At 39.6% G+C, this 15,939-nt stretch overlaps 1 pseudogene; it reads right to left on the bottom strand.

Annotated features, from left to right (window-relative positions):
• Positions 1 to 5,974: 5,974 nt before the first annotated feature.
• On the bottom strand, positions 5,975 to 6,478 carry LOC130844694 (40S ribosomal protein S16-like; annotated as a pseudogene).
• Positions 6,479 to 15,939: the final 9,461 nt, after the last annotated feature.

Consider the following 15,939-nt stretch of genomic DNA (forward strand, 5'->3'; position numbering starts at 1 on the left):
CTTGTAGCCTTTTCTTTTTCCCTTAAAGAAGATGCTTTAACACTTCTTGTAAGATCTGTTTATTGGTGATGAATTCTTTTAGCTTTTGCTGGTCTAAGAAGCTATTTAACTCTCCTTCAATTCTGAATGGTAGGTTTGCTGGCTACAGTATCCAAGGTTGTAGGGTTTTTTCCCCTCAGCACTTTAAAATACCATGCCTTTCCCTTCTGGCTTGCAAAGTTCTCTTGAAAAATCAGCTGATAGCCTTATGGGGGTTCCCTTGAATATTACTCTGTTTTTCTCTTACTGCTTTTAGAATTCTCTCCTTAGCTTTTGACATTTAATTATGATATATCATTTTTAAGTTCTTTATTGGAATATAATTGCTTTACACTGTTGTGCCAGTTTTTGCTGTACAACAAAGTGAATCAGCTGTATTTATACATATATCCCCATAACCCCTCCCTCCCGTGACTCCATCCTACCCTCCCTATCCCAGCCCTCTAAGTCATCACCCATCATCAAGTTGATCTCCCTGTGTTAAGCAGCAGCTTCCCACTAGCTATCTATTTTACAGTTGGTAGTGTATATATGTCATTGCTACTCTCTCACTTCTTCCCAGCTTCCCCTTCACCCCCCACCCTGTGTCCTCAAGTCCATTCTCTACATCTGCATCTTTATTCTTGCCCTGTCACTGGGTTCATCAGTACCATTTTTTTAGATTCCATATGTATAAGTTAGCATACAGTATTTGTTTTTCTCTTTCTGGCTTACTTTTCTCTTCTGGCTTACTCTAGGTCCATCCACCTCATTACAAATAACTCAATTTCATTCCTTTTTATGGCTGAGTAATATTCCATTGTACCATGTCTTCTTTATCCATTCATCTGTTGATGGGCATTTAGCTTGCTCCCATGTCCTGGCTATTGTAAGTAGTGCTGCAATGAACATTGTGGTACATGTTTCTTTTGGGATTATGATTTTCTAGTGGTATATGCCCAGGAGTGGGATTGCTGGGTCATAAGGTAGTTCCATTTTTAGTTTTTTGAGGAACTTCCATACTGTTTTCCATAGTGGCTGTACCAATTTACATTCCCACCAACAGTACAGGAGCATTCCCTTTTCTCTGCACCCTCTCCAGCATTTATTGTTTCTAGATTTTTTGATGATGGCCATTCTGACTGGTGTGAGGTGATACTTCGTTGTGGCTTTGACTTGCATTTCTCTAATGATTAGTGATCTTGAGCATCTCTTCATGTGTTTGTTAGCCAACTGTATGTTTTCTTTGGAGAAATGTCTACTTAGGTCTTCTGCCCAATATCTTGATGTGAATCTCTTTGGATTTATCTTGTTTGGAACTCTCTGTGCTTCCTGTAGCTGGGTTCTTTCCTTCTCCATGTTTGGGAAGTTTTTAGCCATAATTTCATCAAATATGTGTTCTATCCCTTTCTCTCTCCTTCTCTTTCTAGGACCCCTATAACATGAACTTTAGTACATTTTATGTTATCCCAGAGGTTTCCTAAACTGTTCTCCCTCTCTCTCTTTGTTTGTTTGTTTGTTTGTTTGTTTGTTTCTTTTTACTAGGCTGATTGGGTGATTTCCATTATTTTATCTTCCAGATTGCTTATGTGCTCTTCTGTGTCACCAATTCCTTCTAGTGTATTTTCCATTTCAGTTATTATTCAGCTCTGAGTGGTTCTTTTTTACATTTTCTTGTTCTTTGTTAAAATTATCATGTGTTTATCTATTCTTTCCCCAGGTCAGTTAGCATTCCCATTACTATTGCTTTGAACTCTTTATCAAGTAAATTATATATCTCTGTTTCATTAGTGGGTTTTTGGAGGCTTTTTCCTTGTTCTTTCATTTGAAACACACTCCTCTGTCTTTTCATTTTGTTTAAATTTCTCTATCTATGAAATTATGTGAAAGAGTTACTTTCTCTGGGTCTTAAGGGCATGACCTTCTGTGAGAGCATCTGTAAGCCATCTGCCTTTTCCCAGTAGCTTGGTGAGAGAGCTGGATCTGAAGTGAGCATAAACTTCATCTTTCCCCCCAGGATGTGCTGGCAGCCACTACTTTGCTGGGAGGTGGGCGCTGGAGTTGGAATGGCTAAAACTAGAGCCAGGTGCAAGCTATGGTTTCTCCTATGCTCAATGGCCATCACCACACTATCAGGGGCAGGGTTGGGGTCAAAGCAGAAGCCCTGAGGAAGTTGGGTTTGTTTTGGGAATGATGCCAGTCTCTGCCTTGGTTTGGGATGTGGCTGGTGCCTGAAGGCATGGGGATGTACTTCTGTGCTAGTTTCACTTTTTCCCCATGTTAACACCTTTGTTAGAGGCTGGGTCAGGGGTGGGGGGGTTGGTACCACACTACTGAGCTTGTTTCATTCCTGCCAGCAATGTTGGTCTCCATGCTGGAGCTAGTTTCACTCCTCAACGTGGGCAGGATGTGCAAGCTGGAAATGGCTGCCTCCATCCTTGTCAGAGGCAGAGCTGTGTCCAAGCTGGCTCTATTCCCTCTAGGCTCACTTTTATTGGCACCAGCAACCTCTACCCTAATGGAGAACAGTACCATTGCAAGAGGGGCTGGAGCAAGTACCTGGTATGGGCTGAGTGGCAGTATGCTGGGGCAGTCTTGTCAAGCCCCAGGGAGTTTTCAATCTGATCCTATCATGCTATGGTCAGGAGTAAGCAAATCCATGCACACACTATTCAAGATCAGTCTCAGTGTCATACATGCCTCCAGCAAGCCACACTAATTTTCAATCCAGGTAAGGGGGCTCATCTTCCCAGTGTTGTACCTCAGGGCTGGGGTGCCCAATACATGGCTCAAACTCCTCACTCCCCAGGGAGGATCCCTGAGCCTGTGATAACCCCCTCTTCTTCTTTGTCCCCTACTAGGGGTGTAAGTTCCACCTGTTTCATGTTTCCTCCCTTCCTACCCAAGTCCATGTGGATCTTTCTTTACAGCCTTGCTTGTAGAACTGTTCTGCTAGCTCTCAGGTCAGTTTCAGTGAGATTTGCTATATATGTAGTTGTAGTTTTGATGTGTTCATGAGGGGAGGTGAGCTGAGCATTCTCCTACTGTGCCATCTTAGTCTCTTCCTTCTCTTGTCTTTTTGACAGCAGCCATTTTAACAGGTGTGAAGTGAAATTTCATTGATTTCAATGTGCAGTTCCAGGATGAGTAGTAATGTTAAGCACCTTTTCATGTACCCACTGTCCATTTGTATGTTATCTTTAAAGAAATTTCTATTCAGATCCTCTGCACATTTTTTAATCAGATTGTTTAGGTTTTTTCTATTGAGTTGTATGAGTTCTTTATAAACTTTGGATATCAACCCCTTATTGGACATATGATGTGAAAATATTTTCTGCCATTTGGTAGGTTGATTTTTTTTGTTTTGTTGATGATTTCTTTTGCAGAAGCTTTTTAGTTTGATGTAGTCCTACTTTTGATTTTTGCTTTTTCTGCTCTATGATCTTTTGTCGTATCACTTGTAATGTCTCCTCTTTCAATTATAATTTTAAATCCCATCTTTTCTTAGTCAGTCTAGTTAAAGTTTTGTCTATTTCATTTATCTTTTTAAAAACAAGCTCTTTCATTGATCTCTTCTATTGTCTTTTTATTCTCTATTTCCAGTCTAAGCTGTGTTATTTCTTCCTTCTAACTTTTGGCTTGGTTCACCCTTTTTCTAATTCCTTTACATGTAAGATTGGGTTTTTGAGATCTTGCTTTTTCTTAAAGTAGGCATTTATCACTATAGTCATCCCTCAGTATCAATGGGGGATTTGTTCCAAGACTACAGATACAAAAAATGAGCAGATGCTTAAGTCCCATGGTCAGCCCTCTCTCCCTGCAGATTCCGCATCTATGGATCCAACAAACTATGGGTTGTAAACATAGTACTCAACCCACAGTTGGTTGAGTTCACAGATGTGGACCCCATGGATACAGAAAGCCAACAGTTATGGGGGAAAAAGTCTAGATATTAAGGGGACCCATGCCATTCAAACCTGTGTGGTTCAAGGGTAAACTGTATAAACTCTTCTCTTCAAACTGCTTTTGCAGCATCTCATAAGTTTTGGTATGTTGTCTTTCCATTTTCATTTATCTCAAAATATTTTTCTATTTCCCTTTGATTTCTTTTTTGATCCAGTGGTTGTTCTGGAGCATGCAGTTTAATTTTCCTGTATTTGCGGGTTTTTTTTTTTTTTTTTCCAGTTTTCTTCTTGTAATTGATTCCTAGTTTCATACAATAGTGGATGGAAAGGAAGCTTGATATGATTTTTTATTTAATTTTTATTTTATATTGGACTATATAGTTGATTTACAATGTTCTGTTAGTTTCAGGTGTACAGCAAAGTGATTCAGTTATACATATACATATATAAATTATTTTTCAGATTCTTTTCCATATAGGTTATTACAGAATATTGAGTAGAGTACCCTGTGCTATATGGTAGGTTCTCATTGGTTATCTGTTTTGTCTATAGTAGAGTGTATATGTTAATCCCAATCTCCTAACTTATCCATACACGCAGGAGCGCACACACACACACACACATTTCCCCTTTGGTAACCATAAATTTGTCTTCCATGTCTGTGAGTCTGTTTTCTGTTTTGTGAATAAGTTCATTTGTATCATTTTTTTATTCCATATATAGGTGATATCATATATTTGTCTTCCTCTGTCTGACTTACTTCCCTTAGTACGATAATCTCTAGGTTCATCCATGTTGCTGCAAATGGCATTACTTCATTCTATTTTATGGCTGAGTAATATTCCATTATATATAAATAGCACATCTTCTTTATCCATTCCTCAGTCAGTGGACATTTAGGTGGCTTTCATGTCTTAGCTATTGCAAATAGTGCTGCAGTGAACATTGTTGTGCATATATCTTTCCTAATTATGGTTTTCTCTGGATATATGCCTAGGATAATTAGATAGCATAGCAGTTCTATTTTTAGTTTTTTAAGGAACCTCCATACTGTTCTCCGTAGTGATTGTACCGATTTGCATTCCCACCAACAGTGTATGAGGGTTCCTTTTTCTCCACACCCTCTCCAGCATTTATTGTTTGTGGACTTTTTGATGATGGCCATTCTGACCAGTGTGAGGTGATACCTCACTGTAGTTTTTATTTGCATTTCTCTAATAATTAGTGATGCTGAGATCTTTTTTCATGAGTTTTTAGCCATGTTTATGTCTTATTTAGAGGGATATCTGTTTAGATCTTCTGCCCATTTTTTTATTGAGTTGTTTGTTGTTGTCATTTTGATACAGGGCTGCATGAGCTGTTTGTATATTTTGGAGATTAATACTTTGTGGGTCACTTCATTTGCAAATATTTTCTCCCATTCTGTGGGTTATCTTTTCATTTTGTTTATGATTTCCTTTGCTGTGAAAAAGATTTTAAGTTTATTTAGGTCACATTTGTTTACTTTTGCTTTTCTTTTCATTACTCTAGGAGGTGGATCAAAGAAGATAGTGCTGTGATTTATGTCAGTGTTCTGCCTATATCTTCCTCTAGGAGTTTTATGGTGTATCATATTACACTTAGGTCTTTAGTCCATTTCTAGTTTATTTTTTGGATGGTGTTAGAGAATGTTCTAATTTCATTCTTTTACATGTAGCTGTCCAGTTTTCCCAGCACCACTTATTAAAGAGACTGTTTTTTCTCCATTGTATATTCTTGCCTCCTTTGTCATAGATTAATTGACCAAAGGTGTGTGGGTTTATTTCTGGGCTTTCTATCCTGTTCCATTGATCTGTATTTCTGTTTTTTGTGCCAGTATTATACTGTTCTGATGACTTTAGCTTTGTATATAGTCTGAAGTCTGGGAGTCTGATTCTTCCAGCTCCATTTTTCATTCTTAGATGCTTTGGCTATTTAGGGTCTTTTATGTTTCCATACAAAAACAAATATATTTAACCTTAAATTCCACAACATTTTTATTATAAAGGCAAACCCTGATTTTCAATATGGGCTTATTGGTAGGATTTCTGGTAGAGAGCATGGGGACAAGGACCTTCAAACTTTTTGGATTCGCAGAGATGGGGATCAGCTACCAGCAGGGTCTGATTATACTGAATGAGGATGTATTTGATCTCCTTCTTGGAAGCCTCATCCACGTATTTCTGGTAATAGGCCACCAAGGCTTTGCAGATGAAGTGGCAGTTGTGTAAATCTGGGCTACATGACCACCACCCTTCACTCAGATGCAGATGTCCACACCAGCAAATTGCTCCTTGCCCAGAAGCAGAACAGGTTCCAGTAGAGTATATTGCAGCATGCATGGTTTGATCATCACCAGAGGTCACCCATTCACCTTGATGAGGCCATTACCTCATTTGCAGTGCCTCACAGATGTGGCCATCTTCTTGCATCCAAAGACCTGCATTGACTGCAAGAAGGCCCTTGAATGGCATGGCTGCAGGCATAGACAAGAGCTCCTCACCATGTGGCACCACAGTTAGAAAAAAAAAATCCATACAAAATTTAATATATTTTTTGTTCTAGTTCTGTGAAAAATGCCATTGGTAATTTGATAGGGATTGCATTGATTCAGTAGATTGCCTTGGGTAGTATAGTCATTTTGACAATATTGATTCTTCCAATCCAATAACATGATATTATCTTTTCATCTGTTTGCATTGTCTTCAATTTCTTTCATCAACATCTTATACTTTTCAAAGTACAGATCTTTTGCTTCCTTTGGTAGGTTTATTCCTAGGTATTTTATTCTTTTTGATGTGATGGTAAATGGCATTGTTTCCTTAATTTCTCTTTCTGATATTTCATTATTAGTGTATAGGAATACAAGAGATTTCTGTGTATTAATTTTGTATCTGCAACCTTACTGAATTCATCGATGAACTCTTAGTTTTCTGGTAGCATCTTTAGGATTTTCTGTGGATAGTATCATGTCATCTGCAAAGAGTGACAGCTTTATTTCTTTTCCAATTTGTATTCCTTTTATTTCTTTTTCTTCTTTGATTGCCATGGCTAAGACTTCCAAAACTATGCTGAATAAAAGTGGTGAGAATGGACATCTTTGTCTCATTCCTGATCTTAGAGGAAATGCTTGCAGCTTTTCACCATTGAGAATGATGTTTGCTGTAGGTTTGTCATATATGGCCTTTATTATGTTGAGGTAGGTTCCTTTTATGCCAACTTTCTGGACAGTTTTTACCATAAATCAGTGTTGAATCTCATCAGAAGATTTTTCTGCATCTATTGAGATGATCATATGGCTTTTATTCTTCAATTTATTAATGTGGTGTACAAGACTAATTGAATTGTGGATATTGAAGAATCATTGCATCCCTGGGATAAATCCCACTTGATCATGGCGTATGATCCTTTTTTAAAAATAAATTTATTTATTTTATTTATTTATTGGCTGTATTGGGTCTTTGTTGCTGCACACAGGCTTTCTCTAGTTGCTGCGAGTGGGGGTTGCTCTTCATTGTGGTGTGCAGGCTCCTCATTGTAGTGGCTTCTCTTGTGGAGCATGGGCTTTAGGCATGCGGGCTTCAATAGTTGCGGCACACAGGCTCAAGTGTTGTGGCTCACAGGCTCTAGAGCACAGGCTCAATAGTTGTGGCACACAGGCTTAGTTGCTCCGTGGCATGTGGAATCTTCCCAGATCAGGAATTGAACCCGTGTCCCCTGCACTGGAAGGCAGATTCTTAACCACTGCACCACCTAGGAAGTCCATGATCCTTTTAATGTATTATTGTACTTGGTTTGCTAGTATTTCGCTGAGGATTTTTGCATCTATTTTCATCAATGATATTAGCCTGTAGTTTTCTTTTTCTGCAGTATCTTTGTCTCTTTTTGGTATCAAGGTGATGGTGAGTTTGGAAAGTGTTCCTTTCTCTGCAGTTTTTTGGAATAGTTTCAGAAGAATAGGTATTAACTCTTCCCTAGATGTTTGATAGAATTTGCCTGTGAAGTGATCTGGTTCTGGACTTTTGTTTGTTGGAAGTTTTTTAATCACAGTTTCAATTTCAGTACATGTAATTGGTCTGTTCATATTTACTATTTCTTCCTGATTCAGTCTTGGAAGGTTGTACCTTTCTCAGAATTTGTCCATTTCTTCTAGGTTGTCCATTTTATTGGCATATAGTTGCTTGTCATAGTCTTTTATGGTCCTTTGTATTTCTGTTGTGTTGGTTGTAACTTCTACTTTTTTGTTCCTAATTTTATTTATTTGGGCCCTCTCCCTTTTTTTCTTGGAGTCTGGCTAGAGGTTTATCAATTTTGTTTATCTTTTCAAAGAACCAGCTTTTCATTTCATTAGTCTTTCCTATTGTTTTCTTCATCTCTATTTCATGTATTTCTGCTCTGATCTTTATGATTTCTTTCCCTCTACTAACTCTGGGTTTTGTTTGTTCTTCTTTCCCTAGTTCCTGTAGGCATAAGTTTAGGTTGTTTATTTGAGATTTTTCTTGTTTCCTGAGGTAAGATTGTATTGCTACAAACTTCCCTTTTAGAACTGCTTTTGCTGTATCCCATAGGTTTCGGATTGCAGTGTCTTCATTATCATTTGCCTCTAGGTATCTTTTTATTTCCTCCTTGATTTCTTTTGTGATCCATTGGTTGTTTAGTAGCATATTGTTTAGCCTCCATATGTTTGTGTTTTTTAAGGTTTTTTGGGGTTTTGTTTTTTGTGTGTTTTTGTTTTGGTTTTTGTGGTTTTTTATTGTTTGTTTTTGTTTGTTTTGTTTTGGTCTTGTAGTTGATTTCTAATCTCATAGCATTGTGGTCAAAGGTCAAAGTTGCTTGATATTATTTCAGTTTTCTTAAATTTACTAGGGCTTGCTTTGTGGCCCAGCACATGATCAATACAGTGTTCTGTGTGTACTTGAGAAGAAAGTGTATTCTGCTGTTTTTGGATGGAATTGTCTATAAATATCAATTAATTTCATCTGGTCTAATGTATCATTTAAGGCCTGTTTCTCCTTATTGACTTTCTACCTGGATGATCTGTCCATCGATGTAAGTGGGGTGTTTAAAGTTTCCCACTATTAATGTGTTACTATCACTTTCCTCTTTTATGACTGTTAGCATTTGCCTTATATATTGAGGTGTTCCTATGTTGGGTGCATATATATTTACAAATGTTATATCTTCTTATGTTGATCCCTTGATCATTATATAGTGTCCTTCCTTGTCTCTTGTAATAGTCTTTATTTCTGAAGTCTATTTTGTCTGATACAAGTATTGCTACTCCAGCTTTCTTTTTATTTTCATTTGCATAGAATACCTTTTTCCATCCCCTCACTTTTCCTAGATCTGAAGTGGGTCTTTTGTAGATAGCATATATATGGGTCTTGATTTTGTATCCATTTGGCCAGTCTATGTCTTTTGGTTGGAGCATTTAATCTGTTTGCCTTTAAGGTAATGATCAATATGTATGCTCTGTTTCCATTTTGTTGTGTTTTGGATTGTTCTGGGATGTGTCTTTTTTTCTTCCCTTCCTCTTGTCCTCTTTTCTTCTTTTGTGACTTGATGACTATCTTTGGTGTTGTTTGGATTGCCTTTTCTTTTTTTTCTTTCCTTTTTGTTTGTTTGTTTGTTTGTATTTATTATAGATTTTTGGTTGGCATTTCCCATGAGGTTTTGATATAGCAGTGTGTGTGTGAGTGAGAGAGAGAGAGAGACTGTTTTAAGTTGCTGGTCTCTTAATTTCACATGCATTTCCAATATCCTGCATTTTTATTCTCTTCTCAAAATTGCTGAGTTTTGATCATATTTGTGTGTGAATGATTTCCTACTTTTACTGTATGTTTGCCTTTACCAGTGATCTTTCCCTTTCATAGTTTTCTTGTTTCTAGTTGTAGCCTTTTCTTTTCCACCTAGCATGTGTTGTAAACTTCCTTTAGCATTTGTTGTACAGCTGATTTTGTGGTGCTGAACACTATTAGCTTTTGCTTGTCTGTAAAGCTTTTGATTTCTCTGTTGAATCTGACTGAGAGCCTTGCTGGGTATAGTATTCTTGGTTGTAGGTTCTTCCCTTTCATCCCTTTAAATATATTGTGCGAGTGTGTTACACATGCTCCAGGAGAGAGGTGGTGTTGGAGCCTGCAGATTTTGCTGAGTTTCCCTGAGATGTTTCTGGAAAGTCAGAACTCAAGGGAAGCTGGGGATGGTGAACACAAGGAAGCAAGTATTTGAGAGGAGGAAAAGCAAAAATCCTAAGTACACTGCTACCACCCTGCCTCCATCCATCAAGCCATGACCAAAGCAAAACACAAGCCCACTGAGACCTTCACACCAGGGAAAAACCATGGAGACCGCAACAGCTGCTCCTTCCTCTGCCTGTGCCAAGTCCCCAAGGCTCCTTACCACAGGGGGAAGGGAGAGGTTGGGGGGAACAATGAAAAGCATAAAATGCTCACTGGATGTTTACATGGTGAAGCAATAAGTTGACATCTGCACTCTGGAGCACCTGTGCATTGTGGGCCATCAGCAGCTATTCACTGCATTCCGGGTGTTGGCTCAGTGTGTTGGGACTCAGTGTGGCTGCTGAAGGACTGGTCTGGGGCTTTTGCCCCTTTTCCTTAATTCCCCCTCATTTGGGGACCTCTTTGATCCCCCCTTTCCTGTCTTTATTTTGGTGTTTTGTTAAAGCTGCGAGTTTGGAGACCCTAGGAAAGGGCCACTGTCTCCTCACGTCCAGCCCAAGGGGCATCCTGGGCAGACAAGGTTCACCCAGCAGGTGTACGGTGCTCAGTCCTTTCCAATTTGTACCCCCTTAAGAGCCTCCTGAAGAGGGGTCCCTTTGGAAGGGCCAAGGTCCAAAGGCACCAAGTCATTTGGACTCAAGAGGTGGTGGATGGTGCTGCCAAGTCAGGTGGCATGGGAATGCCAGGGTGTCTCCATGCAGCCACGGAGGTGCACCAGTGCCTGAGGAGGGCTGGGGCCTCCTATTGCTATCAAGAGGAAGCTTGTGCCTGCATTGCTGCACTGGGGGGAGGGGTCTGCAGCACCTTTCATTTCTCTGCCAGTGCGCACTCAGGGCCTGGCCTACCTGCCATTTCAAGCATATGTTGGGGCAGGGTGGTGGGAGAGGGGCGTGCTGCTGTACAGGGGCGGGGACAGTGACCGGGCATGTGACACTCCCAGGAGTGAATGTGGGCACGTCCCCTTTGTTCTCCTCTGGGCTCAGGGCTGGATTCAGGATCTGCTGTGACCCACTGCAGACACAGGCCAGGTACTTGTGGTATGTGAACCTCTGAAAAGCACTAACAGGCATGCACAAAGTCCCAAATCCTTCCTGCCCTCTAAGCCTTTGAAAAGTGTGAAAGGGATCAATTTCATGAGGTAGTGCTCAGAACTTGAGCATGGGAAGCTGTAATTTCACCCTGAGAATGAAAGTGTTTTCTGCAGCCCTGCGTTGCTGGGAGTAGTAAGGCTGCAGGAATGCCACCCCATGAACCACAATGATGTTCTGCAATAGAACTTAAACTGAGGACCTGGAAGATCCAACAAAGGTGCTAAACACCAGTGTAACAAGAGGTCAGTCTCTTTAAAAAAGAATAAAAATAAAAAAAAAGTAGTGTCTTTTTGGAGTGATGTCAGCCATAGAAGGAAGACATTGCTTTTCATTAGCTAGCTGTGAAGCATGCACTATGCAACTATTTCTGGATCAGGTTTTATAGTCCATTATTTACATCTAAGCTATAAAATGGAACAATAGATTGGAATATCTTATTTTGTCTGTTGAGAACATCTTCCATTTAACTTTTTAAAATCCCCTATGAGTATGTAAATAACAAACTGACTCAAATCTGTTATGTGCCAAAAATAAATACGTAAATAAAGTCTCAAATATATATACAGTAAAACCTTAGTTTGTGAGCTTAATTTGTTTCAGAAACATGTTTGTAATCCAAAGCACTTGTATATCAAAGCAAATTTCCCCATAATAATGGAAACTCAGATGATTCGTTCCACAACCCCAAAATATTCATATAAAACTGATTACAATACAGTAATAGAATACAAAATAATAAAGAAAATACAAAATATAAAGAAAACCAAACAAGTTAACCTGCACTTACCTTTTAAAACCTTTGTGGCTGGTATGAGGGAGATGAGGGACAAGGGTTATTGTGTAGGACAACTTTCACCATCACTAACAGAATCACTGCTATCTATTGGCTCAATAGAATCTTTTTCTTTTTGAGCAACTTTAACAAGGAACCTATCCAATGACACTTGTTTTTGCCTCCTTTTGAGGATTTCACGGAAATGTGATATTGCATTGTTAAACAGATTCATCGCTTGCACAACTACAGCCTTATTCCAGTGGTGCTTTTCTATAAAATTTTGCACTGTTTCCCACATTTTACACATCTCTCTAATCTCATTTGAAGTGAGGGATTCCCCCGCCTTTTTCTCCTCCTCCTCTGCAGATGAAATCTCCTCCATAACCTCTTGCTGTTGCTCATGATGCAGATCAATCAGTTCATAGGTGGTCAGCTCCATTGGCTCAGTTGTGATCATGTAACGTTCAGCATCACATACTGCAAGACATCGCTTGTTTATCCAGTTAAGATTTATTAGAAATGTTTGCTCATCTAGCGGGACACTCGCAGAACAAGTTACTTGCAATCCAGGGTTTTACTGTGTGTGTGTGTGTATTTAAATCTCATTTATATATATATAAATCTCATGCTGCTCCCTCCTGGCCTGGAGAGTCTCTGCTGAAAAATCAGCTGATAATCTTATGGGGATTCCCTTGTATGTTATTTGTTGTTTTTCCCTTGTTGCTTTTAATATTTTCTCTGTCTTTAATTTTTGTGAGTTTGGTTAATATGTGTCTCGGCATGTTCCTCCTTGGGTTTATGGTATGTGGGACTCTCTGCACTTCCTGGAGTTGAGTGTTTCCTGTCCCATGTTAGGGAAGTTTTCAGCTATAATCTTTTCAAATATTTTCTCAGGGCTTTTCTGCCCTCTTTTTTCCTTCTGGAACCCCTATAATGTGAATGTTGGTGTGTTCAATGTTGTCCCAGAGTACTCTTAGGTCATCCTCACTTCTTTTCATTCTTTTTTCTTTATTCTATTCCATTGCAGTGATTTCCACCACTCTTTCTTCCAGCTCACTTATTCCTTCTTCTGCCTCATATTCTACTATTGATTCCTTCTAGCATATTTTTCATTTCAGTTAGTGTTGTTCATCTATTTGTTCTTTAAATCTTCTAGCTCTTTGTTAAACATTTCCTGTACCTTCTCATTGTGTGCCTCCATTCTTTTTCTGAGATCTTGGATCATCTTTACTATCATTAGTCTGAATTCTTTTTCAGGTAGATTGCCTATCTCCACTTCACTTAGTTGTTCTTCCGGGTTTTTATCTTGTTCCTTTGTTTGGAACATATTTCTCTGCAGTCTCATTTTGTCTGATGTTCTGTTTGTGCCTTGGATGGGTCTGTCTGTATCCTCTTTATTTGGAACACTCTGGCATTCCTAGATCTGTAAGTTTGTTCCCTTCCCCAGATCAGTGAAGTTATCAGCCAATATTTTTAAAAATAAGCATGTGGGTCTTTTCTCACCTTCTGAGATGGGCCACTCTGTCTGCAAAGTGTGCTTGTCTCTAAATAAACTTCTTACCTACCCCCCCCCCCAAAAAAAACATGCATTCTTTCTCCCCTTTCCCTATCCCTCCCTCCCCCTCCCCCTCTCCCCTCCTAGGACCCCTTTAATGCATGTTTTTGTCCTATGATGGTATCCCATAAGTCCCCTATGATATCTTCATCTTCTTCATTCTTGTTTTTGCTTTTGCTTCTCCGGATGAATTCCATTGCCCTGTTTTTAAGTTCACTGATCCTTTCTTCCAATTGCTCTAATCTGCTCTTGAATCCCTCTATTGAATTTTTTAGTTCAATTATTTTATTTTTCAGCTCTGTGACTTGCTTGTGCTTTTCTGTATTTCCTCTTCCATTGTTGAAATCCTCATTTTGTTCATGCATTGCTGTCTGACCTCAGTTAGCATCTTTATGGGTATTTTGAATTCCATCAAGTAATTTACTTTTCTCCATTTCATTAAAATCTTTTTCTAAAGATTATCTTCTTTTGCTTGGAACATACTCCTCTATTCGTTTTCCTTGACTCTCTCTGTTGATTTCTGAGCATTAGATAAAACAGCCACCTAGTCTTGAGAGAATGGTCTTGTGTAGGAGATAAACCTCACCTATCAGCCTGACCCCTACTTTTGGTTCTCTCAAACCTCTATGATTGTCCAAGCTGCCTTCTTTTTTCTGAATGGCTCCCAGTACCTGATGCTGTGCCAAGATCTGTCAATGTCCTAAAGTTGAGAATCTCAGCCAGAACCTCGATACAGACTGATTAGAAGGCAGACCCTTAGGCTGCAGATGGGACCAAGTTTTCAGTCAAGCCCCTTCTAGGGAGAAACTGGGAGAGAAGCATTTTTGCCTGCTCCCTCTGCTCTAGGCCCACATATATAGCTGCAGAGGTCGGGGGTGCTTCTGTGCCCATTAAGAACTGCTGCTTTGTTTGCTAGTATCCTGTAGAACTCAAGAATGCAAGCCCTGTCAGCTATCAGAGCCAGGCAATGTAAGGGTCCATCCCACAGGCGGCAGCACAAAACCTGGGCACAGATATGCGTATAAGCTCCTTCCATGGTGACACTGGTCACTTTGAGGGGCTATACGGAGACAGCAGAGGTGTCCACCAGTTTCCTGTCTCCAGGGAACACAGATAGTGCCTAGATATGTCCTAAAGTAGAAGCCTGACCCTAAGGCAGCAGCTTTCAAAGTATGCAGATACACTCCTTTCAGAGAAAGATTGGGAAAAACTGGTAATTTTTGCCTGCTTCTGCCACACAGAGCCCAGGGGATACAGCCACAGCAAGTGCTCACATAACCATTAACAGCTGCTCCTTTGTTTGCTATAGTGTTGTGGGTGCAAGCCTCACTGGCTTTCAGAGCTAGGCGTTTTGGAGCGCCCTCTCCTCGGGTGGGAATCTTAAACGTTGGGACACCAGACAGGTGGTTCAAACCCTTTACTCCTCAGGGAGAAGCTGGAAGTTGAGAGTTTCTACCTGATTGTATGGTGGTGTGCTTGGGGTGGGGTTTATGATGAGTGTCTCAGCCTTCCATATCCATTTCAATGTGGGTATTTGTTCATTCAGCAGTGTATAGGAGTCATTCAGCTAGTTTCTGAATTTCTTTAATTGTTCTGCATGTCCATGGAAGGAGGAGAGTTCAGGTACCTCTTTTGTCACCATCTTGTTTGACCCTAACACCTGATAACTTTTTTAAAATACCAATGCCTGGGCTTCAATCCCAGATTCTCATTTAATTGGTCTAGAACAGGGAACTGGCACTGATAATTGTAAATTGCCCCTGATGATTCTCTTATGCCATCAGGTTTGAGGCCTCCCTCTCTGGGTGCTATTGTAGCTAATCCTCAACTGTTCTGACCAAATCTTCCTGGATCCCTAATCTCCAGTGGGGACTTCCTATCAAGACAAAAGAAAACAGTTGCTCAGTAGGACCCACATTACTTCTGAGGTTCCACTTAACTAACAGTGGGAATAAAATATTATGTGTGCTTATGCACTGCAAGAACATGATTTTAGATTCTTTTCCACATGTGTTATTAGAAAGACAAATCAAATAGCACACCAGGCATCTTCAAAACCCACCTCTCACCTCAGATGAAACCTGAAGCTTGTCAGCATCAGAACTTTCAGCCCCTGGGACAAAGACATAACTCTTATTGGCAGTAATCCTGACAGTCTTAGAGAATTTAAGAATGACCCAAGAGCAATAGCTATTAGAATTAAATAGTCCTATAAAATGTGAACTATAACTAGAGGAATACACTTCACAATGACTCAGATTTCTCAAATATAACATGAATTATTTTAAGTGAGGCAAACAATGCCTCACACATAGCAGACATAAAATAAACATTTAAA

This window comes from Hippopotamus amphibius, chromosome 2, assembly GCF_030028045.1.
Source record: "Hippopotamus amphibius kiboko isolate mHipAmp2 chromosome 2, mHipAmp2.hap2, whole genome shotgun sequence".
In the NCBI taxonomy this organism is placed as follows: domain Eukaryota; kingdom Metazoa; phylum Chordata; class Mammalia; order Artiodactyla; family Hippopotamidae; genus Hippopotamus; species Hippopotamus amphibius.